The sequence below is a fragment of the Ips typographus genome, linkage group LG1 (genome assembly GCF_016097725.1).
Source record: "Ips typographus isolate SLU linkage group LG1, UJ_Ityp_2.0, whole genome shotgun sequence".
In the NCBI taxonomy this organism is placed as follows: Eukaryota; Metazoa; Arthropoda; class Insecta; order Coleoptera; family Curculionidae; genus Ips; species Ips typographus.
Window position 1 is genome coordinate 30,614,970 of NC_138422.1, and position 19,175 is coordinate 30,634,144.

At 32.1% G+C, this 19,175-nt stretch overlaps 1 protein-coding gene across 4 annotated transcripts in view; it reads left to right on the forward strand.

The window, feature by feature from the left end:
- dgo (ankyrin repeat domain containing protein 6 diego) overlaps positions 1-19,175 on the forward strand; it is a 68,488-nt gene that overhangs the window by 30,277 nt on the left and 19,036 nt on the right. Inside the window, exon 1 of one of the 4 annotated variants that reach the window (XM_081978590.1) lies at positions 14,928-15,042. The exons of the other annotated variants lie outside the window; for them this stretch is intronic. The gene's annotated coding sequence lies outside the window, so the exon portion shown is untranslated. Of the gene's footprint in view, positions 1-14,927; positions 15,043-19,175 lie in introns of those variants that run through there. 4 annotated transcript variants of the gene reach the window in all.

Below are 19,175 nucleotides of genomic sequence, written 5' to 3' on the forward strand. Positions count from 1 at the left end.
CCAATTTTGATCAAATTTGGAACAAGCAATTATGAAATGAGTACTCGTTATGTGATGTGAATGACATTCTTCAAAATTGTTTAGAAGGATAGTCTTTATTTTCTACGCTCACTGGATATTATTCAAAATTGACAAAAATGTCTACTTGGGTTATTGTATTTTTTACTTTAAAATTGTTCAAAAGGATTCAAATCTGGTCATCTCTGAGGTTTTCGAGTTAATTTTTGACACTGAAAATAGTCAAAAAACCGGATTGTTGGACTTATGTTTACTGGCCTTCAATTTTTTAGACTATAGGTAGTGTAAAACTGGTCATTCAATTCAAACTTTTTTTTATTCAATTACATACTGGTAACAGTCCGAATTTTCGAACTAATTTAATTCTAATAATTAGTGTTCAAGACTAATATCGGAACATTTAATGCCACAATTGTTTAATTTTATCAATGAAAAGTCTGAAACTTAACTTTTACTATAAAAAATAGTTTAAAATTCGATTTTTCAGTCTTAAAGCACAGTGAAGCGCCTAGAAGTCAATTTAACACTAACAAAGCGTAAAATGGCATGTGTGTGCCTATGGAAAATGTAAAAATAGTTTTTTAAGTCTGTTATGTCAAAAACTTGGTGAAGATAACCCTAAAACTCGATTTTCCAAGATGAAAGCAGTTTTAAAGCCCTAAAAATAGTCCAGAGTTATAAGAAAATGAAAAGAAAAGTAAAAAAACTTGAAAAGTTAGTCTTCAAGTCAATTTTCATGAATCTAATGTCAATATCCTGTATTTAAGACTAAAATATTGAAATGTATTTTCAAATTATGAAAATTTACTTCAAATGTAAATTTTAAGCTTTTGATGTCACTTTTTATTGGTTCAGAGTCACTTTTTGGTCTCCAAGTCAATTTTCAAGGTTAAAGTGTGTGAATTTGTAGTCAAAAATTCTAGATAAAGTAGTTTCTCATGGCTACAATTCAATTTTCACTACTAAACTTTTTCAACTTATCTGAAAACTATAACGACTACATAGACAGTTTTTAAGCCTTTCAAGTCAATTTTCATAGTTTCCAAGTCAATTGTCAAAGCTAAAGTCTTTCAATTTGTCTGAAAACCTTGAAAACTGCATACAAAGACAATTTTTAAGCCTCTCAAGTCAATTTTCATCGTTTCAAAGTAAATTTACTGGTTAATAAGTAAATTTTCAAAACTAAAGTCTTTTAATTTGTCTGGAAACTATGAAAACTGGCTACAAAGACATTTTTTAAGCTTCTTAGGCAAATTTTCACCGTTTTCAAGACAATTCTTAAGTTGGGTTGGGTTGGTTTTGGGTCTTTGAACGTAATAACTCAATTATCTCGTAAACAAAGTTTCAAATCAGAATTTTATAAAAGATACTTATTTTGTTAAATTGAACAAGTAAAGTAAAAAAAATTGAAATTTTCGAAAAATATTCAGTGACGTAGAGAATAAGGTAGAAAAATTAACAGACAGAGACAGTTTCGACAAACGTCATTAAATCACCTAATGAGTATTAATTTCATATGTATTTATTCCAAATTTGATTAAAATTGCTCCAGTGGTCTGACAGTTATGACCAGAAACCGATTTTTTAAACTGAACTTTTATGGACTGTATTTTCCTTGAGAAGCATTTTTCATGAAAATGACATAATGTATGTTAACTTATTTTTTGATAGGCTATCGAATGGTGAATTATTGACATTTAAAACTGGACCACCCTGTATATCAGGGTTTTGGCGCCATTTTTTTAGTTGAAAGAGAAAGAAAAAAAACGACGCCAAAATACAGGGTGGTCCAAATTGATTGTAGGATACTTAAACAAGTAAAATACTCGTAGTTTGCTCAGCGAATATGATGACCTCATAAAACGCGTTTTTCTTTTGGGGTGGTAGGATAATACAAGGGTGGAAAGTACATAAAAAATAAACTCCAAAGTGTCACCATAGTTTATATGGCACTTTGTCGTTCATTTTTTATGAACTTTCTACCCTTTAAAGAATCTGAAACGCTTTTTAAAAATCACGAAAAACATTTTGTTGAAAGAAAATACTTTTTCTGAACACAGCGGTTAAAAGTGTTCCAGCCGCTGTTTTCTTTTGGAGATAGTTCACAAACTTCGATATGAGAGTTGGTTCGTTTTCACGATATCTGAAAGCACATTTTATAAAACACATATTTTTATTCGATTTTTGTGATGTAACCGGAACAGTCATTGATGAAACGTACTGCTTTCCGTTACCAGTTCTTTAAAAACTACAATTTTATGCAACTGGTGAGAAAAAATTGGTTTGATTTCACCGTGCCTACAAGGTGGTTTTAGCGTAACTTTTTTACAATAAAAACCTGTAAAAATAATAAAAATACTATAATTTTAAAATAAATTTGAACAAACCATATAAAACATCAAACAAATCAATCGTTACGCAAAATTGTGTAAGATAGTGAAAAGTCATCTAGCAAATCACAAACATCCATAAAGTACTTGCGGAACTAAATTATTAACTTAATAAGAACGTCACCAACATGCACCTACCTATTTGGTTAGGTATTTTCATGGCTATCAATCAACTTTCTGGTTTTGTCGCGACCGTCGTACAACTATAGCGTAACGTAACAGGAATAGTAAACTATATGGTAGTGCTCGACCAGTTTTTTTTCTTTGTGTGAATGTCGTTACTTGTTTAGTGTCACGTAAACCGATACGAGAATTTATTTAAAATGTCAAATTAATTCCATTAAATTCGCCGAATTAGAATCGAGTGAAATTCGAGAAACGAGATGACGTTAAATTAACTAAAAATATTTCGATTACTAAAGTATAGTCATTTTTCTTCGGAAAACGACGTCAAAACGAGGATGTTCTTTAAAAATCCGTCGTTTAGTCATCAATTCCGACAACGTATACAGTATAGAAAAAGCAATCAGTCAAATTGACGGTGGATTTGTAGAAAAATCATCAGGTGTATATGTAAAAGCAGCGGGAGGTGGTAATGACCCAAAAACCTCGTACGAGTGCGTCTTGTGAAAACATCGAAACTGCATGTTTACACAAACACTAAAAATAGGAGTATCGTTCTTTATTTGATTTATGTTTTGAAAACAAGAAGTTGTAATAAACCGCAAGGGTACGTAATGGAGTACATCGGACGGATGTTCCTTTTCGGATTTTCGTCTAATAAATCATCGGGAACTGAATTCATTTAACTCGCCAGTTTGACGTCTGTGCTTCCAGGACAAAATTAATGGGATCGTTCAAATCTCGATTCATGTCAAATATTTTTTTGAAAAATAAGTCTGCGAAAATATCCTTGTATTTTTGGTACTTTTGTACAAATAAATAGCCACCAGGTAAACTGCCTTAAAATAGTAAATTAGATAATAATACGGATAGTGAGAATGTTGTTAGGCAATACCAACAAACTATGCTATTTCACTGGTGGGTAGTTTTTTTTCAAAACAATTTTAATTACAATAAGTTATCGCTCAGTAACTAGTTTCAGAATAGCTGTTTATGTAATCTGTTACAAAAAGTCCCATTTTGCAAATTCATAAAATTCGATATTAAAAATATAATATTATGTAATGTCACACTTTGGTTGCTCAGTTTGCTGTCTTAAGTTTAGGATTTGATGCCACATGTCAGTAATTATAGATATCTGACCGTTCAGAAAATTGCATAAGTCTATATTTTCCAGTTTTACTGTTAACTTAACTTATATTTACTTGTATCCATTTTTAATTCAACTAATACACACAGTGATGTTTAACAATAGTATTTATGAAGTTCAGTATAAGCTCTCTGTAATGATATTAGGCAAGTCATAACTTGCACCCATGATTGACTGGTACTACTACCAGTCATTTTAAAAATTAATGTTCTTTGGTGGGTTTCAATTTATGTCAGCTAATCTGATCTGAACAAATAACCACTTAGTCGTGCATGATATATACCCACAGAGGATGTTAGAAAGTAGTTTAAAAGATGTTCCACTTAGAACCAACTTGTGTGGTGCTTACTGAGTTTTATTTGATAACTTTTAACATTTTTAAGCTATTGTATTTACTACTCAATTTTATCTAAAATATTCCAGTGTTCTTATTTTTTCTTTATTATTATCCTTTTTTCTCATATCTGGTTTTGTTACAGGTAAACACGCATTTATAATTTGCGAACTTTGGTCTCAATAGGAACTTGGACACGGTAAATAACTCTTTCATTTTTTACACTGGGTGGTCCAGTTTTAAGTGTCAATAATTCACCATTTGATAGCCAATCAAAAAATAAGTTGACTTGCATTATGTCATTTTTCTAAAAAAGGTTTCCTAAGGAAGATACAGTCCTCCAAATTTCAATTTAAAAAAATCGTTTTATAGTTTAAAACTGAACATTCAAGATTTGTGAAAGTCCAAATTTGTACTGAATAGTCTAAAAACTTGCTTTTTACTACTAGGAATGGTCTTATGATTCGCTTTCTCAGACTGCCATCCTGGTTGAGTGTCTGAAACTGGCATTCAAGAACTAAAAAAGTACGGAATCAAGACAAAGATTGTATTGTGCATGAAACTCATTTTTTACTACTAAAAATAATATAAAAGTTGACTTTTAATGCTAGAACTGACTTTACTAGGACTAAAGAGAGTCCAAAAGTACATTTTCAAGACTTTAATTGGTGTACAACAATTTTCTGGACTGGATAACAAGTCTAGAAGTAAATTAAATTTTTGGACTATTTTATTTATAAAAATTAGTTCTCAAGACGTATTATTGTAGCATTTGGTACCAACATTTTTTACTTTTATTACTGAAGAAACTTGACTTTTGGAAATAGTCTTAAACTCGATTTTTCAGTCTTTAATGCTTTTTAAAAAGTCTGAGTTTCTTAGAGATGCTACAATTTATTGCACCTATGAGTGTAGAAGTCAATGTAATAATGAAGAAGCTTGAAATAACATTTTCAATTTCTGATAAGTCAAAAACTTTGTAAAGATAGTCTTGAAACTCGATTTGAGGCACTGAAAACAGCCTTAAAACACTAAAAACAGTCTAGTTTATTAAGAAATACCCGAATTTTTAGCACTGCAATAGTGACAAAGCTTGGAATGCCATTTTAAGTCTATGAAGAATGTAAACTTGTCTTGAAACTCCATTTTCCAAGCTGAAAGCAGTTTTGAAGCACTAAAAATAGTCCAGAATTTGAAGAAAATGAAAAGCGAAGTAAAAAGCACGAAAAGTTCGTTTTCAAGAAAATTTTCATGAATCTAATGTTAATGTTCTGCATCTAAGACTATTTTCAAGACTAAAATATTGAAATTTGTCTTCAAATTATGAAAACTTACTTCAAATGCAAATTTTAAGCTTCTGATGTCACTTTTCATTAGTTCAGTCACATTTTGGGGTTCAAGTCAATTTTGAAGGTTTAAATGTATGAATTTGTAGTAACGTTCTTGAAAAAGTAGTTTTTATGTCTACAAGTCAATTTTCAGTATTAAAGTCTCTCGATTTGCATGAAAACTGGTTACAAACACAATTTTTAAGCTTCTGAAATTTTTATCTTTTCCAAGTCAATTTTCAAAACTAAAGTCTTTCAGTTTGTCTGGAAACTATGAAAACTGGCTACAATAATATTTTTTAAACTTCTTAAGTGAATTTTCCGTTTCCAAGACAATTTTTAAGTTGGGTTAGGTTAGTTTTGGGTCTTTGACCGTAATAACGTGTAATAAAGTGCTTGTTCCAAATTTGATCAATATTGCTCCAACGGTCTGACAGTTATGACAAAAAAAAACGATTTTTTAAACATAAATTTGAAGGACTGTATTTTCCTTAGGAAGCACTTTTCAGGAAAATGACAACTTATTTTTTAATTAGCTATGGATTGGTGAATTATTGACATTTAAATCGGACCATCCTGTATTTATTACCCTGTATTTGTTTTAAATTTACGTATGTCTCAGGTGTGGCATCATCATAGTTGACATCACATTTACTACTTTTTTGTGTGTGTATTTTTGGTTTATAAGTATTTAATCATTTGCTTGATAACGATCAAAGTGACATTAGTAAGAAACTGTTTTGAGTGTGACAGTCGCCATATGGCGGCTATTTTAAATTGTACGGTTTTCAAAAAAAAGTCAGTAGAATAACACTTTACAAGCACACAAAAAATAAAATTGTTAAAAATATTTGAGTAAAACATAAGAAATTATCAGTCTTAAAATAACCTTTTCTTAATTTTAGCCTCTGTGCTATCATTATCAGATTATCAAATAATATGTATTAAGTGATTTTTATTATCAATTTTTCGAAGTAATAGTAAAGATGTCCTCTTACTGTCACTGTTATACAAAATAGCTTTATTGTTGACCATCTTTTAGTATGATCAACTATAAAGCTAATCAATGCCAGAATCAAAGCCATAAAACGAGATTACTGCGCAAAATTTACAAGCATTTAATATGGATCACGACCTATATGGAGCACAGAAGGAAGTCTAGAAGATGCTCAAGAACAGGAAAAAGCCAATAAATGAGTTTGTGCAAACAAAAGGAGTCACCAAAGATGTATGGAAAAATACTTCAGGAAACTCTATAATACAAGCATCGAAAATTACGAGACAAACCATCAAATAACACTGAACGAAGAAGAGGTAATGGCAAAAATCAGAAAATTGAAAAACAGAAAAGCTCCCGGGACAGACCTCATCCCAAACAAACTTCTGAAATATGCCGAACCTGAACTAGGAAAACATCTAAAAATCCTCTACAACAAAATTTTAGAAACATCGGAAATACCTACGGAATGGCAGAAAAGTATAATTATCCCTATATTCAAGAAAAGACAGAAGACGCACCCAAGACAGGGGCATAACGCTGCTGAACACAAGCATGAAACTCTTTACCGGAATTTCGAAGGAAAGACTTGAAACAGAAATAACAAACAGCGAAGAACAACAAGGCTTCAGACGAAACAGATCCATGACCGACGCCATATTCATTATCAAACAACTAAAAGGAAAATCAATCGAATTTAATACACCAGCATATGTCTGCTTCATCGATTTGACCAAGGCATTTGATAGGGTTCGTCTCTCCGACATCATAAATATACTGACACCATCGTAAAAGCAGTCCACAGACTCAATATGAACAACATGACTAAAGTAAAGGCAGGAGACACTTATACGGAAGAAATACCGACACCAGAAGGCATCAGAGACAAGGTGACAGCCTTAGCCCATTTCTGTTCAATCTCTTAATGGACAGAATTATAGAGGAAGTATAATCACTAAATATGGGATATCGAATGGGACAGAATAAAAGCATGGTATGCTATGCCGACGATGCAGCTATTTTTGCGGAAACGTAGGACGATCTACAGAGACAACAACAAAATTCTGCCAGGTCAGCCAAGCGATGAACATGATTCTATCTATAGAAAAAACGAAAAGCATAACATTTCCTAAAGATCAGGACAAAATCATCGAGCAAGTCTCACAATTCCAATATCTGGGTCGAGTTATCACAGAGAAGAAACCAACAAAACGAAAAGAATGCTTCGAGTAGCCGAAATGAAAACGCTCAGAACTATAATGGGAAAAACAATAATAGACCGAATCAGGAACACTGACATTAGGAAACAATGTGGGGTGCAAGACATTGTAAGATGGGGGAGACAAAGAAATAGATATTGGTACGCACGTGAGAAGAATGGAAGAGGGAAGACTGCCACGCAATGCACTTGAAGGGAAACCAATAGGGAAAAGAGCACCCGGAAGACCACCTAAGAGATGGAAGGACAGCTGGCAGTCCACCTCCCAGGAACTGATCCAGAGAAACCTGCAAAACTAACAGATCGCGAGTTCTTAAATATGAATAAGAAGAAGAAACATTTTTCATGAAACAGGTAACAAAATGTATGTGTATAAGGGTAAGCTCATGTCTATTATAAAAGTGGAAAGGGACAGTGTTGAAAGGTGGTGCTGCTTCGTGCTTTTTCATCATCATCTTTATTCTTACTTTAAACCTTGCTAGTGTTATAAATTTTGCAAAACAACATCGAAATGATGTTATCCAAAGCCCAAAAAATCAACCAAAACAAAATCGACTTCATTAATGCAAAATCCATCGTCTACGTTTACAAGTACAAACTGGAGACGAGAAACGTCCATAAACCCATCTCATTTAGTTTACTTTAAACGTGTTTCGTTCAGCGTTGATTTTTATTTGGGTTTCTTGCCGCGAAATAATCCTTTCTCAGATAAATTCTTCTTTTTTATTACTCCGTTTTGTGTGTGTAATCCGAATTTTTATGTTGACTGAAACGTCTATATTAAAGAGGCACTTTTAATTAAGCCTCGAATCGGTTAGTCTTTCAATTACCTGCGTTTTCTTTTTAAAAAAGCTTGTCAATCAATTAGAGGATTTTGTAATCAATCACACTTAATGTAGCAGATGTGGAAATAGGAAAAACGAACATGTTTGTCATTTTCTGAAGAGTATAAAAAATCAAGCCAAATTACCTATGGGAAATATGTAATTTGGTACGCAGATTGTGGCGTCACACTGAGGCCGTTTAAAAATAGGAACAGTAGTAACTTTCGAAGGCTTTATTATAGGATATTTCGGGAGGTAATTACCTAGTCAATTTTCAATTTTATTTTTGGAAAACCTGTGTTGTTTTTTAATTAAATAGTACTACACTAATGCGTTTTATTCCAGGTTTATTTCACGTTTTACAACTCTGAATTAAGTGCGTTTAATGAAGCATTAGTTAATGTAGTTTTGGTTCTAAAACTAACTTGAATTTTAGTTTTCGGTAATTTAGGTTTAGAATAATAATGAGTCTTTGACTTGTCTTTGTATTTCTAATTTTTTTTTTTTAGTGTCTAGAAAAGGTCAGAAAAGTTACCATTTGACTCTGTGATTGCCTTTTTGTGCTTCAAATTCCTTTTTGTCCTTTCTGATAAAGTGTTAAAAGTTGCCTGTGATGGTGCTCTATAATATAACTAAAGAGTCTGTTTTTTGGACTCTAATCTGCTTTTTGGATTATTATTTATGGACATTCAAATATAAATTGCACATATGCGGCGTCTCATTAAAAAAAAAACTGCAAGTCGAAGAAACGAATAAGCAAGTGAAATTTTCCACATTTATGGCCTGAAGCAAGGCAGGCGAGCCGACAGCTCAGAAAATAAAGCCAATAAGTTGTCTTTTACAGCCGACCAACATTCTTCTTCGCTATCTTCACGTTTCCCAAGTTATTTCAAATCGCAGCTCTTCGAATTAAAATTCACTAGTAAACGGCGTAAATCACTTTGTAAAATATTATTTCTGTTTCCAGCTAAATAATTATTATTTAAACACAAGTCGTGGGAGTGCATAACACTGAAAGAGACATGACTGCTGAACCGATTAATTAAATTTGCACGGTTAACCACCTTATTAAGATAGTAGATTGTCGTGACTGCATTGTTTGCGACCGTATTTGACAGTTGTTATCTTTGGGTTGTAACTCACCCAAGCTAAACAACAGCAACCAACACTTATTCGCTCAATTAGATGATTTTCAGCGAAAAAAACGTAAACCTTAACTGGAGAAAGCTATTCTTTTATCTGATTCTCTAGACAAAAACATGAAATGTTGTCAGACACTTAAATTAGCTGAATTTTTATTAATTTTGTATGCAAAAAAGTTTTTACAGTTAACTAAAAAAGCTATAAAAATGAATAATTATACAGTGTTCATTCGAGAAAGTAAATGACCGTTTTGCCGACTAATGAAACATGAACAGCTAAAGTCACGAAAATCGTTTTGGCAACTAAATAGGTTTTTTAGTTTCCGTTGTTTACAATTCTTCACGTGTATGCTTCACGAAGCAATATAGTGGGTTTTAAAGCTTATAGTCACTCAGTTCAGCACTTTCTGATTTTTTTTCTACGACTGATTGACATAGTAATAATTAATCTGTTTCATAACCCAACCCTAAATTTTTTCGTGTTTGGTCTGTTTTATTCAGGGCTAGGTGTGTATGGTCAATATAGTTATAAGTTTGATCAAATTGTATAGGATGAACCAATTGCTATGTGCCACTCTTGCTATCTCCTAAACCGCAAAGGTGAAAGAAAACTGTAAAAAAATGCAATTTGAGCTGTAAAGATTGACGTAATTAAAACAGGGCAATTTGGACAGTAAAAACGGGAATTTTGGTCCAAAATTGCTGCTTATTTAAATTTCCTGTTTAGGGATTTGAAAGCAGTTTGGTTTTGAAAATTACTACATGGGTAGATTACGTTTTAATCCATCAGTTTTTATGTAAACTTGGCGTTTTCTAACACCGCCAAATTTCCAGTTTAATCAGGAAAACAACAATGCCATTATTGACTATTTTGAAACAAAAAAAAATTTGTGATTTTTTTGTTTCAAAATAGGCAACAAATTTTGGAAAACTGGACTATTTCATTGATAAAAAATCTTGATGCACTGTGTGCACAGTTTGCACTCTTAAATTCAAAACAACTTTTTATATGAATCTCTCTATACATTTATACAGGGTGGTCCAGTTTTAAATGTCAATAATTCACCATTCATTAGTCCATCAAAAAATAAGTTAACATACATTATGTCATTTTCCTGAAAAATGCTTCTCAAGGAAAATACAGTCCATAAAAGTTCTGTCTAAAAAATCGGTTTCTTGTCATAACTGCCAAACCGCTAGAGCAATTTTAATCAAATTTATACCAAATACATATGAAATTAATTGTCATTATGTGATGTTAATGACGTTTGTCGAAACTGTCCAGTGGTGTAAATACAGAAAGATGGTTTAAATTTTTCTGCCTAATAAAATAGTAACGTAGAAATAACGTTACTGGATATTTTTAAAAAAATTCAGTTTTTTTTTTACTTTACTTGTTCAATTTGACAAAATAAGTATCTCTTAAAATTAAAATTGACTTATCAACCAGTAAATTTACTTTGAAACGGTGAAAATTGACTTGAGAGGCTTAAAAATTGTCTTTGTAACCAGTTTTCACAGTTTTCAGACAAATTGAAAGACTTTAGCCTTGACAATTCACTTCGAAACTGTGAAAATTGACTTGAGAGGCTTAAAAACTGTCTTTGTAGTCAGTCGTTATAGTTTTCAGATAAGTTGAAAAACTTTAGTAGTGAAAATTGAATTGTAGCCATGAAAAACTACTTCATCTAGAATTTTTGACTACAAATTCACACATTTCAACCTTGAAAAATGACCTGGACACCGAAAAGTGACTCTGAACCAATGAAAAGTGACATCAAAAGCTTAAAATTTGCATTTGAAGTAAGTTTTCATAATTTGAAAAAATCCTGTCTTAAATACAGGATATTGACATTATATTCATGAAAATTGAACGAGTACTTATTTCATAATTACTTGTTCCAAATTTGATCAAAATTCAACGGTCTAACAGTTGTAGCAAAAATACGATTTTTTAAACTGAATTTTGGAGGGGTGTCTCTTCTTTAGGAAGCGTTCTTCAGGAAAATGACATAATGCATGTCAACTTATTTTTTGATGAGCTATCAATTGGTGAATTATTGGCATTTATAACTGGACCACCCTGTATAGACATTCCACTAGAAATTCTGCCAAGCACGCATTCCATCTAGAATATCTTTCAATTTCCGTTAAATTTGAATTAGCATACAACATATTGAAACATCTTAAATAGTTCCACCCATCAACGTCGAGATTTCCTGGTTTAGATCAGTTTACGTTTCGTATTAATGCTTTTAATATACAACCGTATCGGTCTAATATTATAAATTACGGAATTAGCTCAATTAATCACGTTTACACCGTATAATTACTTACGAGGAGCTCTAATTTCTGTTGCATCGCATATATTAATTCGGTTTAGAGCGATGTTTGGCTTATGAAATATTGCATGTGTGTCAACGGTTTTTGCACAGCGTTGCAAAACTGTTTAATTAGTCTTACAAAACGATTCTGGTGTGAAATTATTAATTGAAAGTTTACTTTCTCCCTTCTAATTTACATGTTAAATTTTAGTAGCTCTGAGAACAATACGGTTTATAAAATCAATTAGCGATCGTTCTTTGATGTCTTGCACAGGCATCATTCATTCGTTGGCACTAAAATTCTAAATTGATTTCTTGTTCCCGTTTTAAACCGATTTCGAACAATTAAAACAATCCACTCGGTTATTGTCTGGGCCGACTGAGTCGAGTCTAAAAAAAGTCCAGTTTACTGACTACAGAACTTTAATTTAAAAATACACGCCATTGTTTAACTTAACGTATAATGGGCGTTTAGAATCGATCATATATTTTACGTAAATCGGAACGATCGTCTATTTGATTTGTGAAAAGTATTCAATATGACGGTACTATTTTCAGAATAAGAAAAATTCAGACTGAAGTCTAGTGCAAATAAACCAAAAGCTAACTTTAAAAAATTCTTCAATATAATCTTGTAATATAATTAAACAAAATAAAAAATATACACGGTGGCTCATCTTGGTGCTGGTGCTTGCGGTAAATGGGATCAAATTGGTTGAATAAAACTGTCAACCACAAACCTTGATCACTTAAAGTCTTAAATCAAAACAATAAAACTACCGAAAGCCATTTAGTGGTTGATGTTTGAAGTTTGAGCCACAAGTACTGTACGGTATTGAAATATTTATAGTGCAACCTGATTGTATTGTAAAGCCAACCTTTAATTAGGGGAAATGACAACCTTTCGAAAATTGGAAAAATTACATTTTTTGTAAACATTTTTTTTACTTATTTTTTATTTTAAAAAAAATTGAAAGAATGGTGTTAGGGGTCGTTTTTAACTACTTTTTGACATACAGTATCTCGGTAACATGAAGAGCTAGAGAGGCGAGTTTTCACTCATTTTGTAGTATTTTTATCCTCTTTCTAATGCCGATTTTCATTGGAGTTCAAATAAAAAAGTAAAAAATTGAAAAATAGTATATTATGTTATTAGGCGTAAAAAGAGGCGATTATTAATATTATATAGCACAATAATCGCTTTCTACGTTCGTGTAACGTACAGTATTTTTTTTTTCAAGCGGCATGTATACAGGGTGTATGGATTTGCGATGTTTTGACCGGAAAACCCAATTTGTTGGCTAGTTAGGATAATACTAGCATACATAATTTGGTCAATCATTTTAACACAATCTTATGAATTCAATTTTTCCATTAGGCATAAACCACTAATTTTTCATGTTTGTTTGCTTTATTCGTTGCATTACAAACTTTTTATATTCACAACACAATTAACATAAATTAAAATATCAATTAATAGAAAAATGTAACTAATAAATTACACATTTTCTTTGTCGGTATTCGAACTATGAACCGTCAGTTTAAACGAGCAATTTTAAAATTTACAATTCTGCCATAAATGAAATTTCTGCCCCTTTACTTCATGGTCTACATTTAAAGTAGGTTGTTGTTGTGGGTTTGTTGAAATTACTGGTTCTCTGATATCATCTGTGGTATTGTTCTCCATTGATATTAAATTACAATCATTTACATCCAGAATTTTCATTGCTGTGTCATTTTTATTTCTTAAAGAATCGTCAATGTAGCCTTCTGCTACAGTTGTAGCGTCTTTTTAATGAGCAAATGTCTCCACCATTATCTACAAGAAGAGTTGCAGAGGTTCGGCGAAGGCAGTGACCAGTATATTCTTTGACATCAGCCAATTTCAAAAACAACGCTATTTCCTTGGGAATACTTGAGATTTTGTGAATACCCATTACAACTCTGTGGCAAACTCCATTTTGATATTTAATGAAAAAACGATCTGTATCAATAACATCTGGACGAAGAGACAAGTATTTTTTACAAATGTTTATGTAAAATTCTCCAACAATTGTAAATATTGGAATTTTAACCAAAATTAATTTTTCCATGTATTCAATATCTTGAATTCTCAAGTTTACCAGTTCATTACATCGACATGTCCCTGATATGCCGTATATTAAAACAACCTAAAAATGTTGAATATAGGTATTAAAAAAAATCATAAATTCATTTTTGTTTCGGATCTTACCTTCATGACTAAATACTTTTTGTCAGGTGCTTCTGTTAAAAAAGTGTCTACTTGGTTCTTAGTAAAAGTTTTCACTTTTTCGCTTTAAAAATGCTTGCACCTTTTTATACGATAGAATATTTATACTGTCTTTAATATTTAGCTCAGCTTTAAGCATGGAATATTGCGCCCACATTGTCAAACTCTTCAATGATTTACTTAAATGGGCAAAATAGGCCAATACAACATTTTCGGTAAAATTGACCGTTTGGTGTTCTCTGGCCCAAGTGGTGAATTTATTGTACGCTCGTTCATACATTTCGCGGGACCTGCCAGGAATTAAATTATTTAGCGTATTTGACGCTATTGCTGCTAAAGCAGGTGGTGTACAACTTATTTTATCACTATCACTCATTTCGACGATTTAGGTCGCTTTACGGCTTCACTGAAACTTTATTTGACAATACCACAACGCAATTAGAAGTATTTAGTACAAGGGTTTTGAATTAGTGTGCCATGGACATCACGATTTTTGACAGATGACACAGTGAAAGCGTAATAAGGTAAACATAGGATGTGTATCGTTTCCGAGCCAGGTTAACCGATTAATTCGGACTGGTAAATATACATATATAACGGTTACTGACAAAAATATCAAGAGCAAATGGTCGATAACATTTTTGAAAGCCTATTTTCAAGAACCGCCTTCCCTGTAAATTCGGAGCGCGTAACCGTAATCGACAGATGACGCTAGACAGCCATGATACGCCCTCTGTTAGCCAACTTTGGAAATAGCTTCGTGTTGTTATCGTATTAGCCGTGTTGTGTCAATCAGTTTTTGTCTTTTGGTGTCAGTCCGTTTGTTGATTTTGAATTTGATCACAAATTTAGCCCTGACACCTTCAGGAAAACTGTATTTCAGAATAAGAACATGAAAGGATTGTATTGCAGAGCCAAGCCTGACAAACCAATCAAAGCAAAGTAAGTGTTTTTTTTAATTTCATCTGCTTTTTTCTAAATGCAACGCTTTTAGTCTGGATCAAGTTCTGGACTTTCTTGGTTGATTTAGGTTAGGTTAGCTTAGTTTCAGTTAAAGTTTCTACCTCTTCAGACATTTGAATTTATTGATTTTTGATTTTTTTTTACAAGTTGACGGAAGGCAACAAAAATTTTGTTAAAGACCCAAAGCGGCAGTGAAACTAGTCAATCCAGTTACGATTAAATTCCCAAGCAACAATCACAATTCTTAACATTTCATAACATAATCCGCGGCTCATTAAAGAGCTCAACGCACTCAGGAACGAGTCGCATTTATACGGGCCGGTATAATACGGCCGAGCTTATCTTGCAGGATGCGCTAATAGACCATTTCATCACGTTCCTGAGAGATTTTCGATATTTTACGTACATCGCATCGGGTCTCATGCAGGGGAATTTACTCCTTCAGACTTAAATCGTAAATATTCCTTCTGATAGATGAACGAATAATGCGAAGCTATTTCTCGGTACGTGCACTGGAAAAATGCGAGAGTCGTTTATAAAAGCGAAGCGATCCGATTTATATTCTCCGCACATTCTTCATATCGCATATTTTACTTTGCAACACTGCATCCATTAGACCACGCCTGATTATTGTCGCCGAATCGTTAGGGAAATAATGTTTTGTAAACGAATATTTTTAGACTTCTCCCATTATCCATGCTTGTCCAACTTGGTTCACGGTATTATGAGACCACACCACACTGAAATCCTACTACGGTGTTCAAAGTAATTTGATTTATGTATGTTAAAGTTTTCGCAATAGTTAAAGCCAAAAATATTAATAATGTTGTTTACATGTTATTGTTTTAAGTCATCATTTATATATAGAAGGTCATGGAAGTCATAGCTTTGTCTAAATTTATGCTACATTCCATGTGGGTATGAGTGAAAAATAGGTATTCGGTTGTTTCAATGCGAAGGTTGACCAGTTTGGAACTGTGAAAGAAACTATTAAATAACAGATGTGATATATGAAGTTATTCAATTAAATTCTTGTACTTTATTTTTGTTTTTTTTTTTGATATCTGATTGATCATGTTCAAAATCAATCAAACATTTTATTTATTTTAAAAATTCTTGTTTAGAATGTCTGGTTTTCTTATCTGATCAATGTGAATTTCACTGTCTCAAAAAAGATTTTAATAATTTTTTCAAGCAGAATGGGGATATTCCATATTTTTTCGTTTATTTCATACTTGAGATGCATCTGCATTTCTCCGTTATAAAATAATCCATATATTTTTTACTTCCATATGGATATAATTATCATCTTGCTGATTGACATTTTACAAACTTTTTTCTTATATTGATTAATAAAACTCTAATAACAATATTATTAATGTTTCTCGGAACAATTCAATAGATCATGGTTTATAACCACAATCCGCAAATAAAATTGACAAATATCGGAATTGCAAAAAGTGTATCGTTACCTTAACAGTCAAAGATCAATTACAAACCGTTACTTTCCCACATAAAATTCATTTGATCGGACATTTTATGGGTAATAATTATGAGTGATTGTTTGCAGTACTTTGGACGTAACTGGGTTATGCTGGTACGCTTTCTGGTTTATTGTTATATTTTCCTGATAAAAAAAAAACGCAAATAATGGCCTTTTTATAATAGTTCTGAAACACATGCATGTGTGTATATTATAATCTAAATTGGGTTTATCATTGAGTTCCGGATGGAAATTTTCACGTGTTGCAATTCTCACGAACTGGAACTGTCAATTACCGTTGCACTCTGTAAATATAATTTATATGTAACTTAATTTTTGTTTCAAGTAATCTGCTGCTTGAAGGCTTTTTAAATTTCGTTTTAATGATGTGTAAGTAAGAAATTTAGTATACAATTGTATAAAAATACTAGCTTCTTAATAGTTTTGGAAAGTTTGTAGGAAAAGAGTAAAATCCTTAAATGGTCATTCAAATTCAGTGATTTTACCCCATCTGTGAATAAAAAAGAATACAAAAAACGTTTGAAAGTGTAAAGAATAAGTAGGATGAAAAAATATAGGCAATGGAGAATACCGAAGTGTTAGCAGTTTAAAGATCCAAAAAGAACAAGAGTAGACAAGAAAGTGCTGGCGGATGTAAAAAGGAAAGTTAAAGTTAAAAATATAGAAAAAGAGAGAACAGAAAAACGTAAAGTAGATAAAAGCAATAATTAACAAGGAGAAAGGGATTGAAGAAAAGGACAAGAAAAAAAGAAGGGGTCTAAGTTTAGTATAGTGCAGAATCAGTAGATTTTATAATAGCTAGTTAAGTTAGGTTAGGTAATCCTTGAAGAGTTTCCAGACCTTTATTTTGTCTCTAAGTTTTCAATTCGTAATAAAAACACTAGAACCAAAATTTATACCCAAGACTGGACAATGTTCATTTTGATCTCGGTTATTTTGATTTGCAGCCATTTAGCTTAGTTTTTACTAAGATATTCAATAAAACGCGATTTATTAACGCTAAAAAGGAAAAACCACAGAATCATGTCCATCTGGTGGGATGAAGATATATTCGGACAGATCACGTATTTATTGTTTAACCGTTTCCTATCGACTTAAATAAATACGCGACAAGACAGGTAATAAAATATGGAGATTTAGTTTACGAAACTGAAAAGCAAACATTATCAATAAAATCCATCTAAACAGAGATTATCCGAAAGGCAATTAGCAGCACTAGAGTTGAAGATAAATCGGTTTATTTGAAAAAGTGGCAAAATATCCAACGAATTATAAACCCATCAGTATCGCGATGAGGAAATAGTAAAAGGCACGCCCACCAGGTCGTAAAATTAATAAAAATAACGATAAAGTCGTATATAACAAACATGCCATTCAAAATAAATCGTAACCACAAATTCTTTGCACCTTGCTCATCGTAAATATTTTAATTTTGGATTGTCCGTAATTAACCTAATTAATTCGACTGTGTATAATTTATTTATACAATTCATACGCCTAGACCGGATTGTTTTCGTTTTCTCGCGTTTTTTTTTCACACTGCCGTATTTGATTAATGGCATTTGTCAGCGTTTTTAATTGGCTGCGATTCAACGGGTCCCGGTTTCGATTAGAGATTGTTATTGGGATCGATCGGATTTTTGTTATGTTGACGTGCCAGAGTTTAATTTTAAATTTCGTGAAAAATGCTGTTTTAATTTCGCGTTTCGGTGCGAACTTGTCAAAATGTCAATTTTAATTATCCCGTTAACTTTTTATTTTGATAGTAAATAACGCAAGTGTGGCCACCGCAAGTGAAAACGTTTATTTTGATTTTTGACACCGGATTCTTCAGTCAACATAGTTATGGTCTTTTAGTGAAATTGTTAGCTTGCTTCATAAAAGGAAATGTAAGATATAACAACAACACATAAATAATTCCAAACCTGATCTTAATTGTAACTCTTTTATTGAACAACACATGAGTTTACACTCTAATGTATAATGTATCCAGAAAGGTATAATGAAAAAGAAAAACCATCTTCGAAGATTTCACGATTTGCCATCCTGGTTGAGTGTCTGAAACTGGCATTCAAGAACTAAAAAAAGTCCGGAAATCAAGACAAAGACTGTATTGTGCATGAAACTAATTTTTTACTACTTAAAATAATATAAAAGTTGACTTTTAATGCTAGAACTGACTTTACTAGGACTAAAGAGAGTCCAAAAGTATATTTTCAAGACTTTAATTGGTGTACAATTCAATTTTCTGGACTGGACAACAAGTCTAGAAGTAAATTAAATTTTTGGACATTTTATTTCTAAAAATTAGTTCTCAAGACTATTATTGTAGCATTTGGTACCAACATTTTTTACTTTTATTACTGAAGAAACTTGACTTTTGGAAATAACGTCTTAAACTCGATTTTTCAGTCTTAAAAAGAACTAAAAACAGTCTGAATTTCTTAGAGATGCTACAATTTATTGCACCTATGAGTGTAGAAGTCAATTTAATAGTGAAGAAGCTTGAAATAACATTTTCAAGATTATGGTCAGTGGACAAACTGGCTTTTAGGCCTGATAAGTCAAAAACTTTGTAAAGATAGTCTTGAAACTCGATTTGAGGCAC